Below are 10,000 nucleotides of genomic sequence, written 5' to 3'. Positions count from 1 at the left end.
GCTTTTTTAGTGGTATTATAGAACGCTGTTTAGTCAAAGATCATGCGGCAATATCATATATATAATATAAAAAAATTATTACATTGAACATATTGAACATATTTTATTTTCCAAAAACACATATGGGTGTGATAAATGAAAATAATAGCATAACATAAAGGACAATATTGAATTTGTCTTTGGTGACAACCAGTTGGTCAATATGGTGTGGTGGACTGCAATACAAAAGGGATTTGTTTTTGATCTCCTGTAGGATGTGCTGGCTCGAATTTCGACCCCTTTCTACAGTAGGCTGCTGTAGAGCAGACCAGACTATATAGTTTGTGACTGGATTATACTCTCTCTCTCTCGATTTCCTCTCTCTCTCTCTCTCTCTCTCTCTCTCTCTCTCTCTCTCTCTCTCTCTCTCTCTCTCTCTCTCTCCCCCTCTCTCTGTCTCTCCTCTCTCTCTCTCTCTCTCTCTCCCCTCTCTCCCTCTTTCTCCATCTCTCTCTCTCTCTCTCTCTCTCTCTCTCTCTCTCTCTCTCTCTCCCCCTCTCTCTCCTCTTTCTCCCTCTCTCTCTCTCTCTCTCTCTCTCTCTCTCTCCTCTCTCTCCCTCTCTCTCCCCTCTCTCCCTCTCTTCTCTCTCTCTCCTCCCTCTCTCTCTCTCTCTCCCCTCTCTCCCCTCTCTCTCTCTCCTCTCTCTCCATCTCTCTTCTCTCTCTCTCTCTCTCTCTCTCTCTCTCTCCTCTCCCTCTCTCTCCCCTCTCTCCCCCTCTCTCTCTCTCTCTATTTGGATAACCGTTGGCAGTTGGGGAGGGGTAATGATGTAATCCAACCACGTACATTTAAAAATTAAGAATTGTTTTCCGTGTAGTAATCTTTTAATTCTCAACAAACTGACAGCTTTCACACATTCAATGTTATTGTACAGTTGTCCGGTGGTGGGTAGGTACAGTATGTGCTGGACCAAAAACACATTACATGATGAAAGTGTTACAAGGTCTCTGACATATGGAGGTTAAGATATTGTTTATAAAAATAAAAAAAATCACAAGTCATATTTTATAATCATATAGTAAAATAATGAATCTATTAGAGACAGTGTGTGAGTGTATGTGAGCCAAATGAGAGGGTGAACTCATGAAGAGATTCCAGCAGGCACACAGATGGAGCCCTAGGAGTGCTGGAGCACCTGACCCTTTGCCCTCCTATGAGGTGATCAGATGATATATCTAACTAGTTGATTCATCTAGCCTACATTAGAGATGATATAACTAACTAGTTGACTCATCTAGCCTACATTAGAGATGATCGGCTGATATAACTAACTAGTTGATTCATCTAGCCTACATTAGAGATGATCGGCTGATATAACTAACTAGTTGATTAATCTGGTCTACATTAGAGAGCCTCCATTAGCTCCATTATGTTTCATTTTATCCTGAAAAACTCCCCAGTCCTTAACGATTAGAAGCATACCCATAACATGATGCAGCTATGCTTAAGAATATGGAGGGTGGTACTCGGTAAAGTGTTGTATTGTCCCAAAACGTAACACTTCCTTTTCATGTCAAAAAGTGAATTGCTTTTCCACATTTTTAGGTGAAATATTCTGCACAGGCTTCCTTCTTTTCATTTAGGTTAGTATTGTGGAGTAACTACATGTTGTTGATCCATCCTCAGTTTTCTCCTGTCACAGACATTAAACTCTGTGACTGTTTTAAGGCCACCATTGACCTCTGAGCGGTTTCCTTCCTCTCCGGCAACTGAGTTAAGAAGAAGGACTCCTTACTAACTCAGTTGCTGGAGTAGAATGAAACCTTCCGCAGGACACCCGTATCTTTGTAGTGACTGGGTGTGTTGATACGCCCTCAAAAGTGTAATTAATAACTGCACCATGCTCAATTCAATGTCTGCCCTTCTTTGAGGGGCATTGGAAAACCTCCCTGGTCTTTGTGGTTGAATCTGTGTTTGAAATTCACTGCTCGACTGAGGGACCTTACAGATAATTGTATGTGTGGGGTACAGAGATGAGGTAGTCGTTCAAAAATCATGTTAAACACTATTATTGCACACCGAGTGAGTCCATATGTGACAGGTTAAAGGAAATATTCATACGCCCCTGAAAACAGGAGAAATACATACACCTTTTTGTGATGTTTTAAAGCCATGAACTTATTCGATAAAGCGATTGAATACTTATTGATATTTCAGCTTTTCATTTTGAATTGATTTGTACAAAAATGTGACATATTTAGTAATTCCACTTTGACATTATGGAGTATTGTGTGTAGACCAGTCACCCCACAAAATCTAAATTAAATCCATTTTAAAATTCAGGCTGTTACACAACACAATATGGAAAAGGTAAAGGGATGTGAATACTTTCTGAAGGCAGCTCTCTACGGTGCAGGGTAGACTACCGGCTGGTAGCAGGCAAGTAACAGTGACTAAGTTCAGGGCAGGGTACTGGGTGGAGGACGGCTTGTGGTGACTGTAACAGTCTAATGAACTAAGGGGATCGATTTGACAAGATCTGACAAGATCTGGTGAAACGGAAGTGTCAAATTCAAATTCAATTATTAGAAATATTTAACTTTTATACTTTTATATAATTACAATACACCAAAATAAAGCTTTACTTCTTGTTAACCTCTCTAGGGTACGTGGAACGGTAATGTCCCACCTGTCAACAGCCAGTGAAACTGCAGGGCGCCAAATTCAAAACAACAGAAATCCCATAATTAAAATTCCTCAAACATACATGTATTTGTAAATCCAGCCACACTGTCCGATTTCAAAAAGGCTTTACGACGAAAGCAAACCAAATGATTATGTTAGGTCCGACTCACAGAAAAAGACAGCCATTTTTCCAGCCAAAGAGAGGAGTCACGAAATATAGATATATTAATCACTAACCTTTGATGATCTTTATCAAGATGACACTAGGACTTCATGTTACACATGTTATGTTTTGTTTGGTAAAGTTCATATTTATATCCAAAAATCTGAGTTTACATTGGCGCGTTATGTTCAGTAGTTCCAAAACATCTGGTAATTTTGCAGAGAGCCACATCAATTTCCAGAAATACTCATAATAAACATTGATAAACGATACAAGTGTTATTCACAGAATTAAAGATATACTTCTCCTTAATGCAACCGCTGTGTCAGATTTAAAAAATACTTTAAGCAAACCATGCAATAATCTGAGTACGGCGCTCAGAAGACAAATCAAGCCAGACAGATATCCTCCATGTTGGAGTCAACAGAAGTCAGAAATAGCATGATAAATATTCACTTACCTTTGATGATCTTCATCAGAATGCACTCCCAGGAATCCCAGTTCCACAATAAATGTTTGTTTTGTTCGATAATGTCCATCATTTATGTCCAAATTCCTCCTTGTTGTTAGTTCAGCGTTCAGCCCAGAAATCCAACTTCATGACGCACGAGCAGACGAAAAGTCCAAAAGTTCCGTTACAGTCCGTAGAAACATGTCAAACGATGTATAGAATCAATCTTTAGGATGTTTTTAACATAAATCTTCAATAATGTTCCAACCGGAGAATTCCTTTGTCTGTAGAAAAGCAATGGAATGCAAGCTAACTTTCATGTGACCGCGCATGGTCAGCTCGTGGCTCCTGGCAGACCTCTGACTCATTCCCCTCTCATTCGCCTCCACTTCACAGTAGAAGCCTCAAACAAGGTTCTAAAGATTGTTGACATCTAGTGGCTAGATCTAGTGCCTTAGCAAGTGCAACATGACCAATATCCCACTGTATCATCAATAGGGAAGGTGTTGAAAAACAACCATCCTCAGATTTCCGACTTCCTGGTTGGATTCTTTCACAGGTTTTTGCCTGCCATATGAGTTATGTTATACTCACAGACATCATTCAAACAGTTGTAGAAACTTCAGAATGTTTTCTATCCAAATCTACTATCCAAATCTATTATATGCATATTCTATGTTTTTATGGCTGAGTAGCAAGTAGTTTAATTTGGGCACGCTTTTCATCCAAAATTCCCAATGCTGCCCCCTACCGTAGAGAAGTTAATCCAGCCACCGTGTCAGATTTCAAAAAGGCTTTACAGCGAAAGCAAACCATGCTATTATTTGAGGACAGGACCCCATCAAACAAACACAGACAATCAGATTTCATCCCGCCAGGCGCGACACAAAACTCAGAAATAACGATATAATTCATGCCTTACCTTTGACGAGCTCCTTCTGTTGGCACTCCAATATGTCCCATAAACATCACAAATGGTCCTTTTGTTCGATTAATTCCATCGTTATAGCTCCAAAATGTCAATTTATTTGGCACATTTGATCCAGAAAAACACTGGTTCCAACTCGCGCAACATGACTACAAAATATCTAATAAATTACCTGTAATCTTTATCCAAACATTTTAAACAATTTTCCTAATCCAACTTTAGGTATTTTTAAACGTAAATAATCAATGAAATTTAAGACGGGATAAACTGTGTTCAATACTGGATAAAAACAAAGTGGAGCGAGCTTTCAGGTCGTTCGCCCCAACCACAACAGTACACTAGACTCGACCCTCGTTCTGAACAGCCCTACTTCTTCATTTCTCAAGGGAAAAACATCAACCAATTTCTAAAGACTGTTGACATCTAGTGGAAGCAATTGGAACTGCAAGCAAGTGCCTTAGAAATCTTGATCCACATAGAAAACTCAATGAAAAGAGAGTGACCTCAAACATTTTTTTTCCTGGATGGTTTGTCCTCGGGGATTCGCCTGCCAAATACGTTCTGTTATTCTCACATTATTCAAACTGTTTTAGAAACTTCAGATTGTTTTGTATCCAAATATACTAATAATATGCATATCCTAGCTTCTGGGCCTGAGTAGCAGGCAGTTTACTTTGGGCACGCTTTTCATCCGGACGTGAAAATACCACCCCCTAGCCTAAAGAGGTTAAAATAGAAGCTGTTTTTCATGTCTCTCAGTCCACCAATCATGGCCCTGAACCTAATCAAACACCTCTGGAGAGACCTGAAAATAGCTGAGCAGCAACACTCCACATCCAACCTGGCATAACTTGAAAGGATTAAATGCAGAGAAGTATCTGAGAATTTTATCAAATAAAATAAAGTTTTATTCGTCACGTTTCGTAAACAACAGGTGTAGTAGACAAACAGTGAAATGCTTAGTTACAGGTCGTTCCCAACAAGGAAGAGAGAAAGAAAATAGAGAAATAATAGAAAAGCAAAACATGTCATAAAAAAGTAATAATATATACTCTATGAGTAAGAACAACATGGTACCTGTACAATCAATGATAACATGTCTATATACACAGAGTACCAGTACTGAATCAATGCTAACATGGCTGTATACACAGAGTACCAGTACTGAGTCAATGATAACATGGTACTATTACACATAGTACCAGTACTGAATCAATGCTAACATGGCTGGCAGTGATCATTATGCATTATAGTCTTTCGAGGGTGACCTTGAATTAATGATCTGTGCTGGTGTGGGCTGCTGCAAGGCTTTCAATACAGAGCCTCAGCCGACCCTGTCTGTCTGCCTCATTACCTGCCTCCCTACCGCCCTCCCTCCCTCCCACCCTGCCTCCCTCCCTACTTCCTTGTCATTCTCTCTCTCCTTCCCTGCCTCCCTCCCTCCCACCCTTCCTCCCTCCCTACTTCCCTGTCATTCTCTCCTTCCCTGCCTGCCTACCTTGTTGCCTACCTCTCTACCTCTCTGATTCTTTGCCTGTCTACCTCCCTACCTGCCTCCCTGCCGGCATACCCCCGCCTTTCTCCCTTGACTGCCTGCCTCCCTGCCTGCCGTCCCCCGCTTCCCTCCCTGCCTGCCTTCTTGCCTCACTCCCTACCTCCCCGTCTCCCCCATTCCTGCCTCCCCCTCTCTATTTCTTTAAAATAAATGCCGGTGCCTGTACTGTCGTTTCTCATCTGCTCCAGATCACAATGATCCAATTCAAAACTGCTTGACTAAGCATCCAAAGCATATGGCTTTCATTTCACCTGTCAAATGTTATTCCAGCTTAATATCTCTGTGTTGCAGATCAATTTGATCTCAACCAAAAGGCTGTCCTTGTTGAAACGGTTTCATAGTGAAGACACACAACAGTCAGGTTCTTTAGACTTACTGTTCAGTGTTGCAGTACAACAGTTGTAGTACAATTGTAGTACAATTTCTTCAATCAAAGTTTGTACCTACAGATGTAGCCTATATGCGTAAAATCCAACTACAACGTCTGCCTGTGCAGAAAATATTTATATATTTAATATATAATATACAAATATTTAATACCATCAAATATCAAGTTAGGCATATCTCATTTCACAATCATCGTCACTGTCAATTGTGAAATGATAATTCTTGATGTTTTACTGGTGAAATGTCCAAACTGCATCTGCATGCCGATGATTTGATTGATGTCACTCAGATGAGAATATGCGTGTAGATCTTTTCTGTTCTTGTTAGGTCCAATTTGGCCGGCTCAAAGTGAGCGCAGAGTGCTTTGAAGTCAGAAAGAAGAGCTCGCTGCCCAGCGTGTTGCTAATACATTCCCTAAATTTTTTGGGGGGGCCAGTTTGTTGCTAAAAAATTTTTTTGGGGGGGGGCAGCGCACTCAACGTTTTGGTTCTGGTTTTGGGGAGATAGACTGTATACGGTGTACAGTTTGTCCATGTAGATTTGAAAGTGGAACCTCCAGTTCCAGTCTATGGGGATTCCTAAACTTTTTCCCTCTCGTTCAGAAACTGAGAATTTTTAAGTTTGAAAAGTTTCTTTCCTGCAATTCTACACATCTTGTCATGTCAAATAACATTTTGCAGTTTTAAAGACATTTTTATGCACACAATTCCATACATTTTGCCATGTCTAACGTGTATTCATGTGATTTTTTTGAGTGACAAAAAATTTCCAACATTATCAATGGGCTAAAAACTGTGTTTTTTTTATTTAAAAAAAGGTAGCTGTTGATCTGGACATTTCTGACAAGTTATAAACATCTCTCTGTAATGACGAACCTGACAAGAGGAACTGATGATGCACTAGCCGATTTAGTAATGTCACCTTGTATATTCTACTATAACAACTTTAAAGAATAAGTTGAAAGCTGGACTGAGTTCCTTGACTTTTTCCATATTTTGTTACGTTACAGCCTTATTCTAAAATGGATTAAATAAAACAATTTCCTCAGATATCTACACACAATACCCCATAATGACATTACAATACCCCATAATGACATCACAATACCCCATAATGACATCACAATACCCCCATAATGACATCACAATACCCCATAATGACATCACAATACCCCATAATGACATCACAATACCCCATAATGACATCACAATACCCCATAATGACATCACAATAATGACAAAGTGAAAAAACATTTTTGTAACATTTTTGCATATGTATTAAAAATTAAAAACAGAAATACCTTATTTACATAAGTATATAGACCCTTTGCTATGAGACTCGAAATTGAGCTCAGGTGCATCCTGTTTCCGTTGATCATCCCCGAGATATTTATACAACTTGATTGGAGTCCACCTGTGGTAAATTAAATTGATTGGACATGATTTGGAAAGCACACACCTGTCTATATAAAGTCCCACAGTTGACAATGCATGTCAGAGCAAAAACCAAGCAATGAGGTCAAAGGAATTGTCCGTAGAGCTCAGAGACAGGATTGTGTCGAGGCACAGATCTTGGGAAGGGTACTAAAACATTTCTGCAGAATTGAAGGTCCCCAAGAACACAGTGGCCTCCATCATTCTTTGGAACTACCAAGTCTCTTCGAAGAGCTGGCCGCCCGACCAAACTGATCAATCAGGGGAGAAGGGCCTTGGTCAGGCAGATGACCAAGAACCTGATGGTCACTCTGACAGAACTCTAGAGTTCCTCTGTGGAGATGGGAGAACCTTCCAGAAGTACAACTATCTCTATAGTTATGGTCTTTATGGTAGAGTCGCCACACAGAAGCCACTCCTCAGTAAAAGGCACATGATGACCCCTCTTGGAGTTTGCCAAAAGGCACCTAAAGACTCTCAGATCAAGGCACAGATGAACGGAGCAAAGTACAGAGAGTTCCTTTCATGAAAACCTCAGGAGCACCTCAGAGTGCTCCTGAGTGCTCAGAACATAAGACTGGGCCGAAGGTTCACCTTCCAACAGGACAACAATCCTAAGCTCACAGCCAAGACAACGCAGGAGTGGCTTCTGGACAAGTCTCTGAATGTCGTTGAGTGGCCCAGCCAGAGCCCAGACTTGAACCTGATCAAACACCTCTGGAGAGACCTGAAAATAGCTGTGCAGAAACACTCCACATCCAACCTGACATAACTTGAAAGGATATGCAGAGAAGAATGGGAGAAACTCCCCAAATACAGGTGTGCCAAGCTTGTAACGTCATGCCCAAGAAGCCTCTAGGCTGTAATCACTTCCAAAGGTGCTTCCACAAAGTACTGAGTAAAGGGTCTGAATACTTATATAAATGTAATATTTCAGTTTTTTAATTTGTATAAATTAGCAACAATTAAAAAAACAGAAAAACAGTTCTTGCTTTGTCATTATGGGGTATTTTGTGTAGATTAAAAAAAGGAAAAAAGGTTTGGTTTAGACCAATGGGATGGCAGCTAGCGACCCCTTTTCTTTTGCCCGCCGACCAATTACAAAACTTAAACAATGAAATGTTTCACAATAGTCTCTGCCTTTTCGTCGGGAAGCTCGTTAAAGATGAAAGATAAGACAAAATGTAGCTCACTGGTGCACATTTGAGATAAACTATCATCGTAGTTTAGTTTCTAAGGCTAGCAGATGTATCTATTAATATCTATTATTATTGAGACATTACCTTTTATCTCAATTATGTGCTCGCAAATATATATTTTTTGCGCATCTCAGGAATAGAGTCCATACCAAATGTTTACCCCCACCCCCCCATTGATGATGTGCAGCTCAGGTAGATTATAGTGAATAAATGCATGATACAGTAGAGCACAGTGCAGGTGGCTTTCAGGTAGGACACATTCATACCGTCAAACAGCTTTTCAAGTGTTTTCAAGAGCATTTGTCAGTGATACGTTGTGCCTGTTTTGTACGCTCTTGATTGCTTGTGTTGGATAATTTGGATAAGTTGGATTTGACCCACTATGACTTACTGTGTATAAACGCCATTCGTTTAAATGTTTCAAACCCTTGAGACGTGTAGACTGACAGGTGTGTGACACGTTTCGCAGCCCATCTTACCTTCTTTACAATCTATCCATGGGTATGCCTCCTGTTTGTCTTTATTAACATACTGTTTGTCCATAATATCAGTGGATGGTAGCAGGCCTTTGGGGGACTTGGTGGTGGCACCAGCTGCTGGGAGAGGAGCTGTCCTGTCATCTGAGGGAGCCGAGATAACTGAGGTGGTGGGATTGTCTATGTCAGCTGACGTGGTGGAGTTGTCTATGTCAACTGAGGTGGTGGGATAGGGAGCTGAGGTGGTGGGATAGGGAGCTGAGGTGGTGGGATAGGGAGCTGAGGTGGTGGGATTGGGAGCTGAGGTGGTGGGATAGGGAGCTGAGGTGGTGGGATTGGGAGCTGAGGAGGTGGTGGGATAGGGAGCTGAGGTGGTGGGATTGGGAGCTGAGGTGGTGGGATTGGGAGCTGAGGTGTTGGGATTGGGAGCTGAGGTGTTGGGATTAGGAGCTGAGGTGGTGGGATTGGGAGCTGAGGTGGTGGGATTGGGAGCTGAGGTGGTGGGATAGGGAGCTGAGGTGTTGGGATTGGGAGCTGAGGTGGTGGGATTGGGAGCTGAGGTGGTGGGATAGGGAGCTGAGGTGGTGGGATTGGGAGCTGAGGTGGTGGGATTGGGAGCTGATAGCTGAGGTGGTGGGATTGGGAGCTGAGGTGGTGGGATTGGGAGCTGAGGTGGTGGGATGAGGTGGTGGGAGCTGAGGTGGTGGGATTGGGAGCTGAGGTGGTGGGATTGGGAGCTGAGG

The 10,000-nt window shown here is 41.5% G+C and overlaps 1 protein-coding gene across 2 annotated transcripts in view; it reads left to right on the top strand.

Moving 5' to 3' along the window:
* LOC112235441 (IQ motif and SEC7 domain-containing protein 1-like) overlaps positions 1 to 10,000 on the top strand; it is a 99,852-nt gene that overhangs the window by 434 nt on the left and 89,418 nt on the right. The window lies entirely within an intron of this gene.

This window comes from Oncorhynchus tshawytscha, linkage group LG16 (genome assembly GCF_018296145.1).
Source record: "Oncorhynchus tshawytscha isolate Ot180627B linkage group LG16, Otsh_v2.0, whole genome shotgun sequence".
NCBI classification, from domain to species: domain Eukaryota; kingdom Metazoa; phylum Chordata; class Actinopteri; order Salmoniformes; family Salmonidae; genus Oncorhynchus; species Oncorhynchus tshawytscha.
Note: the sequence above shows the minus strand (reverse complement) of the source record. Positions and strands in the feature narration are given on the sequence as shown.